The following is a 12,306-nucleotide window of genomic DNA, read 5'->3' as shown; positions in this document are numbered from 1 at the left end:
CTAAATAATTAAATGCTAGGCTCCAGTGGTCCCCTCCAGGGATCATTCCATTGGGCTCAGATTCCTCTCATGGCGCAATTGAAATCCAAACTCTGCAAATAATACAATGTACATGTTTAATTTCCACGTAACCTAGCGTTCTTCTGTGATCCCAGCAATCCACTATTAGTGTACAAAAATCTCTCTTATATAGTGGTTTTGCTGCTCTAATTAAAATGATTGATTGCTACGAAGCATATAAATTTACGATTTTTGGATAATATAAATTAATTAAAATCAGAACAAGAAGATTTGCTTCCAATTTCAAGTTTGATTTGGTGCAATCTCGACTTCTGGAAGTAATTTGACTTCACTGCATTGCTGGAAGACGCAACGCACAATTAACAGCTTGAGCCTGCCATCATCCTCATCATAGTCCTTTAAAAAATTGTTCTTCTGACCTAGCACATAGTTGGTACCCATATACCTGTTGCATATCTCCCAACAAAACACGACTAAAACGCAAATCGATTACCAATGCTATGTTTGGGAGTGACCCCAATCAAGAGACTCTGATGCTGTTCGTCTCTTTGAGGGTTCCGACCAATCATTAATATGGAATTTTGAGATATGCAGAAGGGGCATACGAACAACAACCACATCTCCAATCATGTAATTTCCTGTCCCTGCCCAAATCTTTGCTACTGGACTATTTGTAGAAATCACCACCACTTGAGATGCTAGGATGTTAAATGGGTACGTAAAAGTCTTAGGATTCTTCTGCCTTTGCTCTTGGAGTAATAATATTTTTTTGAAGACGTTGATTCTTAACTATACCATCCAGGAATATGTTGCCACAATAATTCCTCATACCATGGTGACATACTAGTAGTTCCAGTGGCAAATTCAATGGGGAAAATAATGCATTTCTTGGCAATTCTTACTTTAGGATCAAGCATTGATACAATAGTATTAGGTACAATTTCTTTGCAGGATTCCTTGACAATGATTATAGCATTTCACCTATGATGGTCATTACCGTAAAAATGGCATCGCATGGGTGTTTCTTAGTAATTTTTGTGCACAATCTCATCTTGAGACTCGACAAAAGGTGCATAACATAGTTCTCCATCTTTGTCATTGAATTCAAGTTGCTTCTTCTATTCATGAGATGAATCTATACTCAAATTTGTTTTAGGAAGCATTCCTACACTGCTGGTATGAAAGCTGCTAGTACATGACTTATTCATCTACCACCAAGAAGGCATATTATTATTGATATTTACACAAAAAAAATCTTCAAATTAATTAACAAGAAGAATTCATAATTTAATAGTTAGTACCTTTGAATTCCTCTAACTATCAGCTTAATAAGATAATAATGATTAAAAACACTAATCACAAGCATAGAATTATTTGATAAAAATCGTAAAAATCTGGATAAAAAGGCAACTCAACAACTTTAATTCACCAAGCTTAACAGAGAAGATCCTTCCCATGACTTGTGGCATTGTTCTTTTTTCAAATCAACGAACAACTCATGCTTCCTCCATACATTGGTCTGGTAATTCGTTCTTCCTCTACAAACTAGTTCGGTGTTCGGTAATAAAATACAAGGTTGTAACTCCTCACATGTTGGCCTCACAACACATTCCAACATAGTCTCCCTCGTACTTCAGATGAAAAGATATGGGAAATCACATGAAATAGGTGTTAAGATATATGTTCCAAAAGACCACATAATCACTGATCAACACTTTATTTGAACAAAATTATTAACACAACACATTCCAACACAATCTCCTTCATATACTACAGATGCAAAAAATGTAGGAAATCAAATGAAAACCGTGTTAAGATATATGCTCCAAAAGTCCATAGGAAATCACTGATCAACACTTCATTTAACACAATTATTAGTCCCTCCAGTATGCAGGTTGTCTTAAAAATACCAAACATCGTTGTAGGTCAAATGTGGAGATAACTAGTCCAAAAATGTTATGCTTATTAATAAAGAATGTTGGTTTAATAGAATATAATTTGGAAATTTCCCACAAATACACAAAACTGGCATCGAGCACTCGTGACTTCTCCACACACAACAATCACGACTTATCCACACACAGCAATACTGGTGTGCTTCTCCTGCGTGTAGAAACAAATGCACAAAGTTGGGCAATCAATGTCTATAGAGATGCTCTCTGGTACCAGTATTAAATCTTCCTAGAGCTTGAGCTCACACACAAAATTTCTCAAGTCTGTAATGATAAAATATTAGAATCCAGATTACTTTATTAATCAAATGCAATTACATATTATACAAGAAGTGTTGTCTCAAGATAGGTACGTTATCTTGGACACATAATTTGTTGGTTGAGAGAATATCTCAACCACACACCAGTGTAGGAAATAGATCCTAACTACAAGGAACAAACTCCTTTACTTAGTAAGAATCACAACTAAGACAAGTATGAGTTACATTTTCCAACACTCCCCCTTAATGACTACTTGTCTGAACATCAGTCTCCAAAATCTAGTTGTGGTGAAGCACAACAAAAGAATATGTCAATGTCCTATAAAGGAACGATCATATATCGGAATGCATGGGTGCCAACCATTGCAACAGTCATCTTATAGGATGTCCTTCGCATATATGGTTCTGACAACCATTATAGTTGCATACATATACCTGTACGTGTAAATCCCCCTCCATCATTATTAACGTGGGTTTTTTCCGATTACCCATAACCATGCATTGGGTTTTATAAGATCACCCTCAACCATGCCTCTAAGGGCTCTCAGCCACCAATGCTCACCTCAGCCACTATGGGCCACAAATCTGCCACTAGGGCACTCCAGCCACTCTGGGCTACAAACCTGCCATTAGGGCACTCTAGCCACTAAGGCTCACCAAAGACCTGACTCAACGAGGCCAAGGGTTTTCTCGACTAACCCTAAACCATGCCAATAGAAATCTCTGTCCACTTTACTCTCACATGTGGTTTCCATCTTACCACAAACCAACACTGCAAATACAAAGTGGCTTCTAGATTACCACGAACTATATGGGGATACACATGCCTTACACGGCTTACATTTCACACTCCAACTATGGAGTTTCAGGTACATAGTTTACAAAGACCACTATAAAACACCCTAGACTTACTTACTAATAAAATGTGACTCATAATATAACATGTTAATGAGTCTATTCCAGAAACTCACACTAACTCACACAAACTTTCACCTAGTTGTCCATCATCGTTTAATCATTGTTGCTGCACGTTTCACATCTTGGGAATCTTTTTCTTTGTCAATTAAAACTTTGAGCTCCATACTTAACCTATCGTCATTTGTTAGGGTCGTGAATTCAAACAAAATAACTTTACGTAAATTGAGTTAGCTAGGCTTGTTGGTAAGGTAAATCCCCTCTATGGACAGAGGCGATCCCACTAGCCTATCACAGAACTAGCCACAAACAAACCACGCTGCTACGCAAGTTCCTAGTTATGCATCAAAGGTGAATCAAGAAGACTAACCTGGAGTCCAACGCTATGATTGAAGCAGAGTTGATATCCTCGCTCCCTTGCTCCAACAGATCATAACGAATACCTGCACATGCAAAGGAAGAGACAGATACCAACATAAAAACTACCAAGGCACAACTATATTTCAGTCAGAAAGGAAATAAATCAACATATCACCATGATAGATAATGAGATTGGAACTATAATAGCAGTCGCTCATCAATTAATAAACAGGAAAAGTTACAACCATTGTTCTGACGTCGACCCTTCTCCTGGCTGGGCGAGTAACTATATGTGTCTTGACATGCATCTCCTCTCCGGCAACATAACCTCTCTAGCACTCACTAGCATTCCTCCAAGAACTCAACATCTAACACTCCATGACCAATAATCATCACTACTATCACTCAATCACCAAATCACTAGCATAACACTAACACCAACACTCTAGCTTGTCCAATGCATAATGACAAGCTTATATAGATGAAGAAGGGAGGAGGATGCGATGAACCGGGACACCTTTCGTGTATTTAACAAAAGCCATAAAGATGGATAAAGCTCGACAAAAGACTAATTTTTTATCCTCAGAAAAGCTCCATGTAATGAAGGAAACAACAGCCGGACGTGCATTAAGGCAAAAAGCATGACTAAATTTGGTTGGCGCGACTGTTGCTCTAAGACAGAGCGCCAATGGTCGCGCCCTCTTTTGAGGATCTCCACCATTGGCGCGAGTAGAATAATGTGGACTTGCGCCAATGGAAAAATAGCACTTTTTAGGGATGATCTGCAGAAGGTGTTTTTAGGGAACATGGAGTACATACTCAGGGGAACATAATGCAAGTGTTTTTAGACTTTGTCACTTCTTATAACTCCCGGGATGGGTCCTCCAAGGTACGACAAGAGGAGTAACAGGGATGGTGACAAATTATTGTGTAACAGATGCCCCCTAAAGCATGAAGCCCGAGAGGTGGAGAGGGGTGAAATGCTTTACAAGAACACACACATAAGAGCACACAAGAGCACATATAGTTACTGCCGTCAAGGAGCTGTATTAAGAGACATGACTGATAGTTCAATTACATGATGTATGTGGCGTGGTCGCAGCCATCCATAAGAGAATACATAAATAATCTGGATCCATAGTATGGACGCAGCCATCTCGTTAGGATCAATGAACTGACTCAGGTATGGTCGCAACCATCCAGTGAATGAGTCAAGTACCAAGAATCACGCCTGGATTACAACAGACACAATCCAGGGTCTTGCGCTCCATCTCGACCCGAACAAGAGTACAAGTCCAATCATGTGAATATATGAGTTGAAGTTGAACATGCATGAACATCGTCTGATTACCAGTCAATGGTGGGAACTGTTAACAGACGCGAGAGGTACCACCAATAATGACAATGGCCCTCAAGGTACTATAGGTACAATCTACGGCATGTGAATCAATGAGCTGAAGTCGAACACCCGTAGAATCATTCGATCGGAGGCCAATGATGAAAACCTCACGTCGAACACGAAGAACCTGCCATTGAGGCATGCAGGCTCCAAGGCACCGGAAGGGAGTCTCTAGGTCAACTTCCTAGATAATGAGCTGAAGTCGACAGGGAGTGACCTTGATCGAAGGTGGGCCATAATGTTTCCCACATCATCGACATGAGACAGAGAGATAATGTCGTGAATCAAGATCGTGCGAACTATCAGAGGGAGGTTGTTTATTTGTAGAGGTCAACTTCTCTTGAACATATCGGCAGCACATTAACGGAATTGGCAATATTTGACATCAATGTATCAAAGGTCATTATGACGAGGCAATGAGTGAATGAGAGGTCAAATAGGATACCCAAGTCCATGGAAGAAAGTGAAAGATATGAGATGAAGTATCCCCACCCCAGACACGAAAACAAAAAGTGCCATGTTCAAGAGTGACATACTGCCTTTACGGTAATAATTATGGTTCAAAAAATTTTATTTTTCCCCCACCATTTCTGGCGAGTACCCCAGTTATTTTTAACAAGCTTGATGGGGATAGCATATGCTTGTATTGTGATAAAATCCGATGTCATTAAGTTTTAACGAGTCTAACAAAGGAAGAACTCGGCGTCTTTTCTTGTTTAGAGAGTTTGAAAAGACAGCAGAAAAGGAAACTCCAGGGATGTCCTTTTTCGTAAAGTTGTGTCTCTCGGGCCTGAAAAAGTATAAAATAATACCCGAAAGAACCGCCCGATCATTACGATCGAGGAGTACTTTTCATGATTAGTGACTTCAACCTGAAAAAAGTAAAAAAGCGGTCAAAACCACGTCGTTTCGTAACCACTAACGAGTTTGGAACGACAAAAACCCGGTAATCTTTTTATGTTTTAACGGTCGACAAAAAGAACTTAAAACGACCGCCCCTTATCACCATTTAACGAGTCAAGAGGAGCGACTCGGCAATCTTTTCCTCTTTAAATGGTCAGAAAAGAGCTGAAAGCGGACCTTCATTTTTATTTTCTTTAACGAGTCAAAAATGGAAAAATACTCGGCAATCTTTTCATATTTTACGAGTCAGAAAAGAGTGTAAAGGCGACTCGTCCTGAAGGAATGAGTGGTATAAGGGATAACAACTGGTTCCGGTAATGGTGGAACTTTACTTGAAACACGTAAAGGTTGAGAGGCTGGCTAATAAGACCACTCATCGCTGCGGTTCCTCAGGAAAGGAGAAACAACCAAGTGAAAGCATATGATCGGCCAAAAAGATGGTAGTGATGGAATGAAACAACCAAGGCTCATCTAGCAGAATTTTAGCGGATAAAAGGCAATCACGGGATGTAAATGGGTTCATTTTTACACAAGCTTGAACCATGGAGAACTTTGCTTGTTAAAAAAAAAATTTGTTGCATGCCCCCAGCATGATCATACAAATCGAGGTACATGCCCCCCAAATTTCATGGCATTCACGGAGTGGATGGAATGAAGGTTTACTTGGAAAGACTCGATTGGAGGATGCATGCCCCCCGAGCTTCAGTCATGCGCCCGGGTGAGCTGCTGTCATCAGAATGACGGGGTGGGTGCTGGGGCATTTCCTGTGGAGATAAGACCATTTAGGAATGGAAGATGGTTGTATGTGAAGTGTGAACCGGGGAATGAAAGTTGGTCTACGACTTTGATCGTTCCTCCTTCATGCGGAAAACACATCACTCTGAAGAGTGAGGACACAATAGCACGTATGCGATAAATATAGTCTCGTCCTTGGACTACCATGAGACCCATTTGGATAGTCTTCCCTTCTAACGTGATAGGTACTTTGGGAAGAATTCCTAAAGGTCGAGTGATTTCTCGATGGAAACCTACAAGGCTTCTCATCTTAGGCAGAAGCAGTGGGGAACCAAGTGCTTCCCAAGCTGTTGAATAAAGGATACTCACAGGAGATCCTTCATCAATAATTGTACCGGCCATAACCATGCGATAGACTTGAACTATAATTCGAAATGGTATGGAGGCTGGTAACCGAGGATTGACTAGTTGATCCCAATTAAAGGAAATAACTAGGTTGCTCGGAGGTGGGACTGGATAGACAGCCGGATATGCCTCTAATGGACTTTCTTCCTGTTGTGAAGAAATGAGAGGGATGCTCACTTGATCATTAACGTCTATGTCAATGAATAGAATTTGGATGGTGGGTTCGTCATTCTTGGCAGTGATAACATCATCTGAGGAGGTAACTTCTGAAGGCGAAATCGGGTCACTTGTAATCCGGACCATTTGACTGTTGTCTGGTTTGGATTCAGATGTAGGATCATCTAGGGGTGGAAATTCTGAAAGCAAAACCGGGTCACTTGTAAGTCGGACCTTTTCACTTTCGTCTGGTTTAGATTCAGATGTAAGAGCAACTAAAGATGGAACTTCTGTAGGCAAAACCGGGTCACTTGTAAGCTGGACCTTTTGAAAGACCGGGTTACTTGTAAGCTGGAACTGTGGACTTTCAGTTGGTTTGGACTCAGGGGGTTCATCTTTGATGATCAAGTAGTGCGTAGATGATGAGTATAAATCATTTGTTCTGACCAGGGACTGGTCTGGAGTAGGCGGAGCACAGGTAGGTTCAGGAAGAGAAAGCTGGACCAAAGAGGAATCATGTTTGATCACTTGGTTAGTGGAGAGACGCTCTGCAGGTGCAAAAAGACGCTGATATCCAGCGGGTAGTTGGGGTAAGGAATCCGACAGACTTGCCAAAAGACGGGAAGCTTCATCCATAAGTGGACAAAGGCGAAGGAGATGATTACCTTCACAAAGTCGACAAGGGAAACAAATCTTCCCTTTTCTGTTACCAGCTAGTAAGGTATCGTCGATTTGTGACAGTACGGGGCGAGTCGGGTCACGGGACCATATATCTAGGATCCTGGGAATGCCAGGACAATCAGAAAGAAAATGGTCCCCTTTGCATAATCGACAAGGAGACCGAAGCTTCCGCGGAGGAGCAGAAGGTGGTTCCATTTCTGATAGTTTCGTGGTAGATACGACCTTCCCCTTAGAAGACTTCTTCTTGTTGGTCTTCTTCTTCTTCTTCTTAGTCACCTGGTTAGTGAAATCCAAGGTTTCACCAGGCGAAGTAGAAGATGAGGACGCAGCAATAGGCGAAGAAGGGAAGGGGTCCACCTTAGAATCAACGTGGTGTTGTTCGGGTGGAGGAGGTGGTGGTGGGACAGGAGTCATCACACTTGAGACGACCGAGTTTGAAAACAACCATACGGGTAAACCAATGGTCAACCCAGGCAAGACAATGTTGCGATATACTGAACACCAACATTTCCAACAGAAGGAAATGGGCGAGCGTACCCATCAGGAGGAACACCTTGGCCGGTGGGCACCAGAAAGGCTGTCATTGAACGAGAAATAACCCTACTCAAGCTAACGCAAACAAAATCTAATTGGGTAATGTTATCGCGGCCAATAAATTTTAAGACACTGAACTTAACCTTTTCATTTTTTAAGAGTCGAGAAAAGGGTAAAAGATGACTCTAGTCTCCTTCGAATATTAAATGAGCACGAAGTGACAAGATGCTCACAGGCACCTTTTCGTTTAGGGAGTCCGAAAAGGATCAAAAGTGACTGCTCTGGAATTCTAGGTAGAGGGTGTGCCAAACTTTTCGCAAAACCACAGAATACTTTTTAGGGTACGGGTGGTCGATCTTCGTGAATGCTGTGTTCACTGCATTGCGAATCGTAGGGCGGCTGACACGGCTTCCTATGGATAAAGGCTTTATTCCTATAGGGGTCTACCAATATATACTCGACGGTACGTGGGAGCACAGTCCGTATTGGCACCTATCGTTTCACCGTGGAGGAATCACCCAACCACTCGACGATAAACTACCAGGTTTAAAGACGCCGGAACACGTCTCTAACCTAGACCTCTAGAGTGTTTGCGTTATGTTCCAATGCGTTGTTATGTTCATTTGGTTCATTTTAAAGTTTATCTTTGATTATGTTTCAGTTTTTTGGTCCTACCGTATGTGATATCTCGAAAGCTTCTTACATGCAAACTATATGTCGGAATTAAATCATTTGATTCGATGAATTCTATCTATAGGAGGGTTGAGATCTTTTTCACAAACGAAACGATCACTTCAACAAACAATAAAGATCCTAATGTAGCTAATAACAAGAAACGAAATTTTGTCTTTTTCTTTTTAATAGCAACAAATAACAATAAATGCTAACTACTATGATGCAAGAGATTTTTTGTTTTTCTTTCCTTTAAGATGGCATTATGCATGTCAACAAATTCTAAGAGATATGCACAATCCAAGTTCAGACAATGAAATAGAACCAATTTTGAAACACAAAATGAACCATGCAAGCAAGGAAAAACACAAAAACTAGTGAACTTCAAAGAGGCTAGAAGTGAATTATTCAGAGTATAGAAGATCAAGCTTTAACAAATCACTGGATGAGTGTAGAACAATCAACAAGCTGACTGGATGATCAAGAGACCGAAACTTCCCACAGAAGGCTAGACATGCAAAGTCACTGGAAATAAGCAAACAGCTGAGGGATACAGGCTAAGACCAGTCAAGCAGAGGTTCAACACAGTTCCAGAGGTTGAAAGAGATATATAAAGAGACTGAATGAGCTTTCCACCCACACACAGGAAAAATTACAGAGCTGGCGCGACTGTCAGCCTGCAACTTGCGCTACCACAGAATTGGCGCGAGTTTCTTTTGAGCAATGTGCGCCAACTGGCGTGACTGTCAGAGAAATAACCGTGCCAATTAAGCTTGCCAACTAAAAAAATAAAAGATACGACCTCAGGTCGGGTTGACCGTGCTCAGATGGGTCAAACAGTAAAGAATCAACTCAAAACTGACTCAGGAAGCTCATGCACTCAAGCAAGCAGAAGAAAATTAACATGCAAGACAGAAATCAAATAGTTCCTCCCCAGCGGAGTCGCCAATTTGTTGGTAAGGTAAATTCCCTTTGCGGACAGAGGCGATCCCACTAGCCTATCACAGAACTAGCCACAAACAAACCACACTGCTACGCAAGTTCCTAGTTATGCATCAATGGTGAATTAAGAAGACTAACCTGGAGTCCAATGCTATGATTGAAGCAGAGTTGATATCCTCGCTCCCTTGCTCCAACAGATCATAACGAATACCTGCACATGCAAAGGAAGAGATAGATACCAACATAAAAACTACCAAGGCACAACTATATTTCAGTCAGAAAGGAAGTAAATCAACATATCACCATGATAGATAATGAGATTGGAACTATAATAGCAGTCGCTCATCAATTAATAAACAGGAAAAGTTACAACCATTGTTCTAACGTCAACCCTTCTCCTGGCTGGGCGAGTAACTATATGTGTCTTGACATGCATCTCCTCTCCGGCAGCATAACCTCTCTAGCACTCACTAGCATTCCTCCAAGAACTCAACATCTAACACTCCATGACCAATAATCATCACTACTATCACTCAATCACCAAATCACTAGCATAACACTAACACCAACACTCTAGCTTGTCCAATGCATAATGACAAGCTTATATAGATGAAGAAGGGAGGAGGATGCGATGAACCGGGACACCTTTCGTGTATTTAGCAAAAGCCATAAAGATGGATAAATCTCGACAAAAGACTAATTTTTTATCCTCAGAAAAGCTCCATGTAATGAAGGAAACAACAGCCGGACGTGCATTAAGGCAAAAAGCACGACTAAATTTGGTTGGCGCGACTGTTGCTCTAAGACAGAGCGCCAATGGTCACGCCCTCTTTTGAGGATCTCCACCATTGGCGCGGGTAGAGTACTGTGGACTTGCGCCAATGGAAAAATAGCACTTTTTAGGGATGATCTGCAGAAGGTGTTTTTAGGGAACATGGAGTACATACTCAGGGGAACATAATGCAAGTGTTTTTAGACTTTGTCACTTCTTATAACTCCCGGGATGGGTCCTCCAAGGTACGACAAGAGGAGTAACAGGGATGGTGACAAATTACTGTGTAACAAGGCTCAATAAGGCACAATAATTTTATCCAAGACATAAAAAATAAACTTTCAAGTTGACAAAATATCAAATTTCTCTATCTCTGGGAATTGACATGACTTTTGACCACTATTTACAAACAAAAACAATAACATGACAACCGACTCTCCATTTAGTTGAACTCCAGAAAAATCTAGATCTGTTGTTAGAGATCACCGATCTACACCGATTTTTCCTTTGTTCTTCGCTCAACTGTGCAAGTGAGGGCTGCACTTAACCTAATCCAAAAAAAATTGGTAGATCATTCGCACAACAACACAAACCGAATCTCACCATACAGGCACAACACGGTTGGGTTGTGAGGTCAATCAAAGCCTCACTGTCGATCTGTCGTGATATACGTTCTCACAACGATCACAATCTGCGTTGTCACCATCAAGGCCTTCGAACTAGGTAAATGGTTGTCACGATTGTCGGGCTCTTCTTTGACGCAACACTACCACGCTTCTCCTGGTCTCGCCATGATCGATCCTGAAACAGTTTTAGGATTTCCCCTAGATTCAAGAATAGCACAGCCAACCATCACGAGTCCCGCATTGTAGCTCCATGCCAAACTTCTACAAAAGTGATAGAGAATTTGAAAGCGTCTCCTGAGCATCACTCACACGCAGATTTAGGTCCATGCTCACCGCAGGCTCGACTCCAAGCAATGATGTTTTTCGCAACTCACCTTACAGTGCTCACAACAATAGAACCATCAGCAACTCAATGAATATATCCATGCAACAGAGCACAACAAACATCTTGCTGATACGATATGCAATTTCTTCTACACTCAGAATGCAAGGAGAGTGAATGTCATAGACACCAGGACTGATTCCGGCACCATATTTCACACCCTCTCGGAAAATTGATAAAAGTTTCTCATCAGAACGAGAATTCTCAATGGTGATGAATTCTTCCTTGTCAATTTGAATCACCTGAATTCCACCCACTTCCAAATCTTCCACCTCATCCTTGATGGGAAAGGCAACTTGCATGCAAGTTTCAGATCATCCGACCTTGGAATGTTCTAGAAAGTTCTTCATCTGACCAAAATGCAATCAAGAAATACTTGGTAAAATTGGAATGGCAATATTTTGGAGCACCCATGGTTCGAGCCCCCAAACTGATGTTCCACAGCTTCGACACATCATCTACCACAACGAGATTAGAGTCGAGATAAATGACTCTTTCCACACAAGGCTCCAACATGCTCGCAAAGTAGTTACGAGCATAATTTAGAGGTTGTTCTAGAGTTATATTTTGTAGTTTCGTCTCCATTCCAAA

The 12,306-nt window shown here is 41.2% G+C and overlaps 1 pseudogene; it reads right to left on the bottom strand.

Annotated features, from left to right (window-relative positions):
* Positions 1 to 11,717: 11,717 nt before the first annotated feature.
* LOC149147704 (5-methyltetrahydropteroyltriglutamate--homocysteine methyltransferase 2 pseudogene) lies at positions 11,718 to 12,017 on the bottom strand (annotated as a pseudogene).
* Positions 12,018 to 12,306: the final 289 nt, after the last annotated feature.

The sequence above is a fragment of the Pinus tabuliformis genome, chromosome 9 (assembly GCF_031772625.1).
Source record: "Pinus tabuliformis cultivar Carrire ecotype Pingquan chromosome 9, CPIR1, whole genome shotgun sequence".
In the NCBI taxonomy this organism is placed as follows: Eukaryota; Viridiplantae; Streptophyta; class Pinopsida; order Pinales; family Pinaceae; genus Pinus; species Pinus tabuliformis.
This window is presented reverse-complemented; position numbering and strand designations above follow the sequence as displayed.